Raw genomic sequence first — 12042 nt, 5'->3', positions numbered from 1 at the left:
TTATACCTCAATAAATTTTTTTCCAATGTTGATAGGCATAATTTTTTTTAAAAGCCTTCTTAGTCAAATTCATTTGGGAATCCATAATTAAGCAGCAAAGAGCTGATAACATAATAGAAATATGCTTTGTAAATCTCCAGGGTGGAGAATAGGATGAAGTAGTTCCTAAACTTTTTTGGGCACAGAACTCTTTTGTTGGTTTATTTTTCAGACTAGTATAAAAGGGATCTCAATTTGAGAAATGCTGAGTAGAATTTTATCTTGTGACTGACCAAAAGAAATTCCTTGTATCTCAGCTGTATCGAAAAGCTTTAGTTAAACCTATCCTTAGGGTATTTTTTTTTTTTTTTTTTTTTTTTTTTTGCGGTACGAGGGCCTCTCACTGTTGTTGCCTCTCCCGTTGCGGAGCACAGGCTCCGGACGCGCAGGCTCAGCGGCCATGGCTCACGGGCCCAGCCGCCCCGTGGCACGTGGGATCTTCCCGGACCGGGGCACGAACCCGCGTCCCCTGCATCGGCAGGCAGACTCCCAACCACTACGCCACCAGGGAAGCCCAGGGTATTTTTTTTATGAATAATTTTACCGAAAGGAATTCCAAAGATGTTTTGAGCAACAGCAAATTCATTGGAATCCTCCCCTTCACACACACACACACATACACATGCAGGGTTTTTTCCTTAAAAAACCAGCCGTATTAATTTCTATCTCTTGTTCTGAATTATTATTATTTTTAATAGCATATACCCATTCATTAACTCTTTCATCAAAGATCTCTATGTATTAAGCTCCTACAGGGGTCATAAACAGAGCAATACTAACTTCCTAAAGAAAGGGCAGTGACTTAGAGACTGATCTATGATTCCTACATGGACCGTCCCATCTCCTACCCCCATTTTACAGAGAGTTGTTCATGTGGTTTGTGTTTACTGTCTGGGGGAGCAGGTTGTCCACAAATGCATAGGTGAGATTGAAATATTGAATGGAAAAAGCATAGTTGAATAAAAAGTGCCTCAGGGATTTGGGGAGACTAGAACCAAGGCCCTGGCACCCAAGGCAGTTAGTAATTAGTTAAACCAATATTTATCCAGTGTCCCCTATATTCCTGGCATTTGTGAGACTCCTGGATGCAAAGAAACAAAACAATCCCTTCACTTTAAAATCCTTTTGGGAACAAATTGTATCTCTTTTGCTTAGGTTATAAACTTAGCTCCAGGCATTTTTAAGCACTCAATAATTGCTTTTATTGAATTAAAGAATGGATGAAAAGACAAAGTCCCTGCTCTCAAGTTCAGTTTAGAGATTGCGTGGTTTTTTTCCTGGACATATATTTGTGGTGATCAGTATTATATCAAGAATGACTTTGGCTGCGCTGCGCGGCTTGTGAGATCTTAGGTCCCTGGCCAGGGACCAAACTTGCGCCCTCCACAGTGAAAGTGCGGAGTCCTAACCACTGGAAGGTCAGGGAATTCCCAAGAATGACTTTAATACAAGATGAAAATATGTAAAGAGCATTTAAGTACTAGTGTGTCCAGGACTGCATCAGAGTGGTTTTCACTTTTGCTCCCAATACATGTATCTTCTATTTACTTTGTTACTTAAAAAAATTTATTTAATTAATTAATTTTTGGCTGCATTGGGTCTTCATTGCTGTGCGCAGGCTTTCTCTAGTTATGGCAAGCAGGGGCTACTCTTTGTTGCGGTGTGTGGGCTTCTCATTGTGGTGGCTTCTCTTGATGCAGAGTATGGGCTCTAGGCGTGCTGGCTTCAGCAGTTGTGGCACGCGGGCTCACTAGTTGTGGCTCGCGGGCTCTAGAGCGCAGGCTCAGTAGTTGTGGCGCATGGGCTTAGTTGCTCCACGGCATGTCGAATCTTCCTGGACCAGGGCTCGAACCCATGTCCCCTGCATTGGCAGGTGGATTCTTAACCACTGCACCACCAGGGAAGTCCCTACTTTGTTACTTTTAAATTTCAAAATGTAGTAATATAAAAAAAACTAAGTAAAAAGGGAAATAATGTACCCTTTATCCCACTATCTCAAAAAACTAAGAGTAGAAATTTGTTTACAAAAAGTATAATCAATGAAAACAACAACTGAATGTCCGACAGAGAGAGAAGAGAGAAGGCAAAGAAATAAGGCAGAGGAATTTAGAAACCGAGAAAGAGAAATCAAAGTCTCTAGGGGCTTTGGACTCTAGACTAGAAGTTGTGGGTTTTTACTTTTTATTTTTTTTAATGGATCTATGCTATTACTCAATAGAGAAGGTAGTCATAGAGAAGGTCGGGTTTTTTCCCCCATCTCATGTCTTGGTGGATGTTAACTAGGAACCTCAACCCCCCTGCATCTTGCTTCCAGCTGCTCTTGCCTCCTTCTTGAACTCCTTGCTCAATTGTCCCCTCACATGAGTATTTCGAGGAGTATCCGTGAGTATCTTTCATGTGACACAAATCAATCTAGGAGCCCACCTGTTGGTCTCTGCCTCTCTGAAGCAGCACTGCTTTCTGTATGGGATGAAAAAAATGCGATTCAAAATTTGACATCACCAGCTCCAAAAGCATTAGCAAAAAGAGAAATAAAGTTGTACAGTAATAAGAAAATATAATGTCCCTGTTCCTGTTCTTCTTAGGTGATAAGCAATTAGTTTGCTTTCTGAGACTCTTGATGTGACAGGAGCCTGAGACAAGCAGGCCCCTTAGTTTGCTAAATGAAGCTGTCAGTTGGGAAGGATGTTCTGTTTGACAGTTGATTAGGGGTTAAATGAACTGAAAATATCAGTAGTTTTTGCTGCTTTTCCATTTATTGTAACAGCAATTATCTACATTTTCCCTTGTCAGTTCTAAAGACTAGATTTAAACAATTATCTACATAAGAAAAACTGATTTTGAATGGCAAAAGGGCAACTAGGATTTGAAACCACTAGCTCTTTTTTTGTGTGTGTGCGGTACGTGGGCCTCTCACTGTTGTGGCCTCTCCCGTTGCGGAGCACAGGCTCTGGACGCGCAGGCTCAGCGGCCATGGCTCACGGGCCTAGCCGCTCCGCGGCATGTGGAATCCTCCCGGACCGGGGCATGAACCCGAGTCCCCTGCATCGGCAGGCGGACTCTCAACCACTGAGCCACCAGGGAAGCCGAAACCACTAGCTCTTTGAAGAATGAGACTCTTATCTGAAAATTGGCTAAGGTGGCTAACTCTTGAAAGATGCCTTTAAAGATCTGCTAGAACCAAACAATACAGTTCTGAAAAAAATATTTAATGCATGGTTATCTAGCTCATTCTTAATTATTCAGCCTAACATTATGAATTCTTTCTGAGTCAATTAGTTTATGTATTTATTGAGCACCTACTATGTGCGAGTCACTATTCTAGATGCTAGAGATATAGGAATGAACAAAGCAGATGAAAGGCTCAGTCCTTATGGATACATTTCTTTGAGCAGAAACAGCCAGCAAACAGATAAACAAGAAAATATTTAGTGTACCAGGTGGTGTTTCATGGAGAAAAATAAAGCAGGGTAGTGGGAAAGGGTGAAGGAACGAGGATGGTGAAAGTTGGTGTTTGATTAAAGACCTAAAGAAAATGAAGGAACGAGACATGGGGCTCTCTGGAGAATGACTGCTGAAGTAGAGGGAACAGCAAGTGCAGCAGGTGCAAAGGCCCTGAGGTGGGAGCATGTTTGGCATGTCTGAGGAACAGCAAGGAGGCAAGTACAAATGAGTGGTGTAAGCCAACCAGAGAGTGGTAAGTGATGAGGTCAAAGCAGTAGCTGGGGTCCAGACCATGCAGGGTCTTGTGGAGCATGGTAAGGAATTCAGTTTTTCTTTCAACTGAGATGGAAGATCGTTGGAGAATTTTAAGATGAGAAATGATGTGATCTATGTGTTTTAACATGATAACTTTGGCTGCTCTATTAAAAATAAACTGAAAGGGAGGAGGATGAAATTATAGAGGCAAGTTATGGGGCTGTTGAGTTAACCATGGTGAAAGACAAGGGTGGCTTGGGCCAGGTGGGAGGGTACCTAGAATGAGCAGAAACTGGACGTATTTCACAGGTAGAACTGACAGAACTTGCTGATATATTGGATGTGGGTCAGGAAACAAATGAGTAGTCAATGTTACCTTTGCGGTTTGGGGCCTTACTGAGATGGGGGAAAACTATATGAGCAGCAGAGTGGGATTGGTGCTGGGGAGGAGCAAGGGTTCAGACTGAGACATATTACATTTGAGATGCTATTAGGCATCCAAGTGAAACATTAAGTAGGTAGGTGGATATGTGAGGCTACAGTTCAAGGATGAGGTCTGGGCTGACGATAAAACGTTTGGAGTCATCAGTGCGTAAATAGCATTAAAGTCATTAGACAGGATGAGATCACCCAGGATGAGTATGGAAAGGGAAGTCTGAGCCCTGAGCCTGAGCCACTTCAAAGTTTTTAGCACCATTATTGAGTTGATTTATAAATTTTGACAAATCTCTTGATCTCTGTGTTTCTCACTTTCTAATATCATATTGTCCAATAGAAATATAATGTGAGCCACAAAAGAAGGCCACATAGGTAACTTAAAATATTTTAGTAGGCACATTAAGAAAAGTTAAAAAAATTGAAATGAATAGTTTTAATAATATTTAAATAACACAGTGTGATAGGGAGATTAATGGCCCCAAGGATGGGCAAGACCCCTGAAATGTGAATATGTTTGTTACATGGCAAAGGGATTTTGTGATGTGATTAAGGTTAAGGACCTTGGGATGAGGCGAGTATGGTGAATTATCCAGGTGGGCCCAATTTAATCACGAGTCCTTGAAAATGGAGAACCTTTCCCCGACTGTGGCCGGAGAGATGGGGAGGAGGAGGAAGGGTAAGAGAGGAGATACTGCTACGTGGAGCAAGGGGGCCACCAGCCAAGGAATGTGGGCAACCACTACAAGCTGGAAAAGGCAAGGATATGGACTCTCACTTAGAGCCTCCAGAAGAGATGCAGCTCTGCCACAATGTCGATTTTAGCCCAATGAGACCCATTTCTTACAAGGACACCAGTCAGATTAGATTAGGGCCCACCCTAATGGCTCATTTGAACTTAATCACCTCTTTAATTTTATTAATTTATTTATTTATTTTGGGCTGCGTTGGGTCTTCGTTTCTGGGCGAGGGCTTTCTCCAGTTGCGGCGAGCGCGGGCCACTCTTCATCGCGGTGCGCGGGCCTCTCACTATCGCGGCCTCTCTTGTGGCGGAGCACAGGCTCCAGACGCGCAGGCTCAGTAGTTGTGGCTCACGGGCCCAGTTGCTCCGCGGCACGTGGGATCCTCCCAGACCAGGGCTCGAACCCGTGTCCCCTGCATTGGCAGGCAGATTCTCAACCACTGCGCCACCAGGGAAGCTCCTTAATCACCTCTTTAAATCTGTATCTCCAAATACAGTCACATTCTGACTGGGAGTTAGGGCTTCAACATATGAATTTTGGGGAGGACACAATTCGGTCCATAACAGGACCCCACTTCAGTCCAGTCTGCCTGAGACTCTCAACCAAAGAATTAGCACTTATTTCAGAGTAAGTATTGAATAAATATGTAGAGATGGTATATCTCATCCTAAAGAGCTCCTGGTGAAGTAAGAGAATCTTTTCATGGTAAAAATGCCGGTGACACTGACAGGAAATTAGTCAAGGACCGATTGTCCCATTCCTTTTTATAATTCATAAATCATCTGACTGTCTCACATTTGCTGGAGGAAGCAGTGCTTTAATATTCTGAAATACGTTCATTTTCCCTTGAATTAAAAAAAAAATCTTCAATATGTTCAAGGAAAATGGTGAGTCTTTCAGGCATCATTACTCTAAAGATTATGGTTGTTTGCCTAACGGTCGGAGGCATGTGGGGCTCGTGGGTGGCTGGAAGGACACAGGACTAAGGAACTAAGCCTGAGAACCTAGGCTGTGCTTCACAGAGGCAGTGCATTGGGAACAAAATGTCACATCTCTCTCCTTCCCCAAATTGCCTGAGTGTCTCCACAGCCTTCCTTCCCTTCCCACGTCACTCACCAACCTGCCAGATTGTGTCAGGGAGCTTCAGGTGGCGGGGACAGCATCAGTGAAGGTGTGGAGCCGGAAGAGCGCTTGGGTTTGTTCAGAGAATTGTGTAGCTGGGGTATGGGGTGGGGCTGGCAGAGGGGCATGGTTAATAGCTGGAGACAGCTTTGAATGCCACGCTGAAGAATTTAAATTTAAGTCTAGAGGGAAGAGGAAACAGGGGAGGTTTTTAAGAAGCAGAGTGATGTGACTTGAAGCTAGTCTGCAGACTACAGCCATTTGTATCTGGATGGTCTGTGAACTACAAAACGTTTTTACAATTTTAGTATATGTGCTGCCGAAGCAAGTGCAAAGGGTTTTGCATCTTTAAAGGGTTGGAAAGAAAGGAGGGATGGATGATTGTCAGACAGCCAGAAGAAGAGAAGATGCCACAAAGAACATATTTCCCTCAAAGCTCCCCAAAAGCTTTTTTTACAGATGAAGTTTACTGACGCTGAGCTAGATTCAGAAAGACCATAACTACCTTTTATTGAATGCTTATTTTATACCAGGTTTTAATATCAATTATCTTTTATTTGCAAAAGTAGGTGGCTTGTCCAGGGCTAGGTAGCTTAGTGATTGGAGCAGGATTTGAACGCAGGCTGCCAGCTCTCAGGGTGGTGCTTTGTCCGGTCTGCAGTGAGAGCTGGAGCAGGTGAGGCTGGATGTTGGAAGGGATTGTTGGGAGGCTTCTGTGACACTGATGGTAAGATAGGATGCAAGCCTGAACGAGGGGTTTAAAGAAACAGGGGGGGACCGGAGAGACTCCCCAGCGCTGAGTCCCTGGATTTGATGGTGAAGGTGAGAACGGCGAAAGAGTCCCATCTGAACCCTCCTCGTCCTGGGCCTTCTCTTCCTTGAGATTCTCGCCTGCTGTCCTTTCTTTTCAGGCTCTTTGCCAACGTTTTACTCCTGCCATTGATTTTCTTTAGCCAAGCTGCCTGGAGTAGTGGGGAGGGCAGTGGCCCTGGAATGGAAAGACTCATATTCCAGCTCTGGAGCTTTTATCACCGAGGCAACGTGACCCTCCACAGCTGTCAGACATTCGAAGCATGATGACCACATCTGGAAAGGCTGTGGGAAAACTGGAGCACATAACACCAGTAGCAGTGCATTTTGGTGGGAACTTCCAGAGACCAAATTGGAAAATTCTGGAAACTTATCTTGAGAAAATAGATAATAGTAGATTAATAGAATAATAAATAAATAAAATCTGCACTAAAGTATCGCTGCAATGTTATTTATATAAGAAACAAATTAGTAACTACTTAAACATCTGCTGTTAGGGAAATGGTCAAATACAGTTTTGTTTGTCTATCTGAAGAAAAGTCAGGTGGCCGTTAAAAATAAGAATTACAGACTGTGTGGCGACAAGAAAAAAATCTTGTGTTTCACGTTAAGTGAAAGAAGTTGATACTAAATTCTATACAATCACCATCTAAAGGGTGATTGTATATATGGACCAAGACAGTCAGTCCATTTGTAAAAACAAGAAAGGTATGTAGAGTGAATTTTTCCTATTTCCCTTTCTTCCTGTTAAGTTTCTATAATAATAACAAATTCTTTTTACAAATTCAGGAATCTAAACTTGTGTTACTATCTCAGTGCTTTCCAAAAGAGGCTGCTTAAAATACATAACAGTTGACTGGTTTTCCTGGCAATAAGTAGGAAGGTGAAAACGGATGTTTTCAGGTGGTTGAAAGGTGGTGCATACTTTCAAAATTTCCTTCCTGATAGTGCTTTTGGTCAAAAGGAAAAATGACTAGGCTACTGCCATGGCTGAGTTTGTACCTTCAGCTTCCCTCCTCTTGGGGCAGAGGCGAACCAGGGCCAACGAGTAGATGCACGTTGCTTTTGTCTGCTTAGTACCACTTTTCTTCCTTGGTAAGAGCACTTCGATTTTCCTTTGAGTAACTATCCTTGCTCCATCTCTGTGGCTCTTGGGCTGGGACAAGACCTAGGCTTGGCCAAAGTGAACACTGCATCATGTGGCCACAGTGGTTATTTTAAGGAGGGCACGTGCCCCAAGCATGTAAGTCAGGTCTGGGAACTTTAGCGACATAACTGTGAAAGTGGCACTCTCTGCAAGCGTGCTAAGCTGGAAGAATAGAAGTTTGGAGGGGCTAGGGGCCATCATCGAGACACTGGAACTTGACAATGAAGTAATACTGGGAAGAGAGTTGGACAGGGGTGGGGGGGAGGAGGGAGAAAGAGAATGATGACATTGTTTGTGACCCTTGATCCAGTTGTTTCTGAATGGAATCATAACTTGAACTTCCTGGTTAGATGAGCCAATAGTTCCTCTCTCTGTCTCCGTCTCTCTTTGTCTCTGTCTTTCTCTCCCTCTCCCTCCACTGGCTCCTTTTCCCTCCCTCTCTTTTTCTCCTTAATCCAGCTTGAATTGAGTTCCTTCCACAGGCAACTCAAAAAATCCTGCCTATAAAGGATGTCACCTCTTTGCTGCACTCCCAGGCCAGAGGAGGTAGGAAAGTGACCGAAGTAAAGTGGACAGCTGAGAAGGAAGTGAGCCCTGACTTGTTCAGTACAAAATCCTTTTTTACCTTGGGTGTGCTCTGGCGAGGGCAAGTCCGTTTTGCACAGGGAAAAAGCCTTTGCTGGCAAGATGGTTACTGTCAAAGAAGAAGGATGAGTTTGGGAACTTTGGGGATATGTATTGGTCGGGGAGGGGGAAGGAATCAGTATGGCTGAAATGCAGACTTTAAAATGCAGGTAACTTACAGGCAGCCTCAGAACTTAGATCACACAGAAATGATCAGCAGGTTTGCATGGTGCTTTTATTACTGCTCCCTCTTGATGGTTCCTCCAGCATAATTATGATTCTGTATGCTTTGGAAAATTTCTTTGTACACTTAGTATCAGGCTATTTCTCATTTTTATTTTCCTGCTTTCTTTACCTTCTTATTCCAAAGTCACTGTCTGACTGTTTTACAGTAAAGATTTGTGTGCAGCTTAAATCACTTGCTACACATCAAAGAGTCCTGTGCATATGTAATAAAGTTGTGTTGCAGGGAGCGGGTAACGGCTATCATGGTTGGAATTTTCAAATCTGTATTAGTCAACTCTCTGCATAAATGGAAGAATGTGATTTCTTGCACCTGTTTCATCAGGTGTGGCTCGGATAGGAGCACCTGAATCCTACAGGGAAGAAACCAGAGCATTTAGGAAGTCTATGCAGCTGCTAAAAGTTTCCTAATGTTATGGACTGAATTTATGTCCCCCTGCAATTCTTATGTTGAAATCCTAACACTTACAGTGATTGTATTAGAAGGTGGCATGGGGGGGCTTTGCGAGTGATTAGGTTACAAGGGTGAAACTCTCATGGATGGGATTGTGCCCTGATAAAAGAGACCCCAGAGACAGCTCACTTGGCCCTTCCCCCGTGTGAGGACACAGCAAGAAGACCACCTCCCCCTAGACACTCAATCTGCTGGTGCCTTGATCCTGGACTTCCCAGCCTTCAGAACTGTGAGAAATAAATATATGTTGTTTAAATCACCCCGTCTACGGTGTTTGTGTTTATAGCAGCCTGAATGGACTGAGACACCTAAAGTATTGGTCATTTGCCTGCTTTTTCTCCACCCTCCTTCCCACCTTGCTGTGCTGGCTATGTACGCGGTGGCCGGCTCTAAGACCCAGCAGGCTATTTCCCGGACTCCCTCCCCAGCTGACTCTGATTAGGTTATGCTGGTGGGAGGCCCAGGTTGAGCTAGAAGGGAGGAGAGGAGGAGAAGGGGTTCTCTTCCTGTTTCCCCCTTCTGTTGGCTTTCCTCTAGCAAGAGTGAACTGCTGCTACTGGAGAGGGTCTTCTGGGGGTTCCAGGACCTCCAATGGGGAGACTCTTTGTTGGTCCCAACACCAGCACCCGAGACCCTTTGGTGGTTCCATGCTAATTCCCGCAGGTTCTGGCCCCTCCGCTATGGTTCTGGGCTGCGTTAACATCTCTTCTCCATTTTGTTTTTCCAGCCTTAGGGGTGGTGTTATGGGATCAGTTACGCCCCACCCCCGATTTATATGCTGAAGTCCTAACCCCCTAAAACCTCAGAATGTGACTGTATTTGGAGATAGGGTGCTTAAAGAGGTAATTAAGTTTAAATGAGGTCATTAGGGTGGACCCTAATCCAATATGACTCATGTCCTTATAAGAAGAGGAGGTTAGGACACAGACACACATAGAGGGGAGTCCAGGTGAACACACAGGGACAAGATGCCACCTACAAGCCAAGGAGAGAGATCTCAGAAGAAACCAACCCTGCCAACACCTTGATCTCAGACTTCTGACCTCCAAAACTGTGAGAAAATACATTTTCGTTGGTTAAGCCACCAGGTCTGTGGTATTTTGTTAGGGCAGCCCTAGCATATAATTACAGGTGGTATCTGTTCGCCTCTGGGTTAACCTGCTGTCTCTGCTTGGCTTTCTCAGATCTTTTACGGGGCCAATTTCTTATATTAAATTCCTTATTTGAAATACAGACATTGAAAAAAGGATACGGTGATTTTTCTTTTTGGTACTTCATTAAGAAACATTCTTTTTGTGAACTAATGTCAAGAGCTGTTTAAGGAGAACAAAATGCTCACCATTGAAAACTGAACAATTTTACTTATAATGCTGATTTTTTTTTTTTTTTCTCCTTACCCTCACGGGTCTCAAATTTTCTTTTCTCAACTTACATTTAGACCTCTGCCAATTGTTTCCTCAGAAAGAGTAATTAGGTGGCCCTTTCCCTGGCTGTCTAAGCTGCTTGGGCTTAGCCCTTAGCCTTATTTGGCTGGGCCCAGTAAAAGCTGCTGAAGGGAGTAAGATATAGGCAGCTATCAGAGACCTTATCATGAGTAAACCTTAAGCCTTGTTCGATGAATGTTGCCACAATCTTGCCCACTCATGGACTTGGATAACTCCTACCAGTTCCTTTAGGATTTCCCTCTGGTATTGTATTCTCCAGAAATCTTCTCTTCCTATCTCTTCCCCCCAAAGACCAAAGAATACCCAGGATTCTCCTTCTGAGAAGGAGGAGTCTTACTGGCGAGTGCTCTTGGGAATGCCACCCGTGAAGGAGTGAGGACTACTGATGGGGCCGAGGAGAAGTCGAACAGCACCGCGGTTGCAAAAGCACTATCAACTAACCCTCTCGGCCATGACGGCGCAAGAGATCCACTGTGGGCCGCGGAATGTGAGCTGCACCCCCTGGGAGGACACGTGACCCCAGGTAAGGCAGTCTCCTCAGCAGAGGGCAGAGGGACAGAGCTGTGAGCTGTCAGCAGGCAAGGCTTCTAGCAGCTTCTAGGTGCTGAAGGGGAGTGAGGGCGGCCCACCATCGTGTCCACTAGGATTGGTCTGGTGCAAGTTCTCAGGGACTCAGGGTGTACCTCATAACATCTCGGGATGCTGCATTTACATGTCTGCCTGAGACTGTGGGCTCTTTGGGACCAGGTGAATCTTACTACATCATTTGTTGTATCTCCATCACCCAGGAAAAACACGGTACACAGCAGGCACCTGACACATGTTGCATTTAGTGAGGGAAAGATGTTTACTTGTTTTACCTAGTAATTGTGGGAGGCAGGGAATTTAATGTGTCATGCTCTCCTTTGAAAGCTGGCTTTAAAATATTTTTAGTTCCATTCTGGAGAGGCTTATGGGACTCAGACTCTAGAGTATGAAAATCCTGGAGGACACATTTTGGGCAAAGCAGGAAGCCTGAAAGTGTGCCTGGTGAACTCATCCTAAACAGGAACAGAGAGACACATGTTGAGAAAGACATGCCCAGGAACACTGGGCAGGAATGGCCAAATGCTCTCTGGGCATTGTTTTCCCTCCAGCCCCATTCTGTCTTCATAGACAGGACTCAGAGGTTGGCATTCAGTGCAAGCTTTTGTTTTTTGTTTTTTTTTTTTTTGCGGTAGGCGGGCCTCTCACTGTTGTGGCCTCTCCCGTTGCGGTGCACAGGCTCCCTCTCCCGTTGCG

This window comes from Physeter macrocephalus, chromosome 6 (genome assembly GCF_002837175.3).
Source record: "Physeter macrocephalus isolate SW-GA chromosome 6, ASM283717v5, whole genome shotgun sequence".
NCBI lineage: Eukaryota > Metazoa > Chordata > Mammalia > Artiodactyla > Physeteridae > Physeter > Physeter macrocephalus.
Note: the sequence above shows the minus strand (reverse complement) of the source record.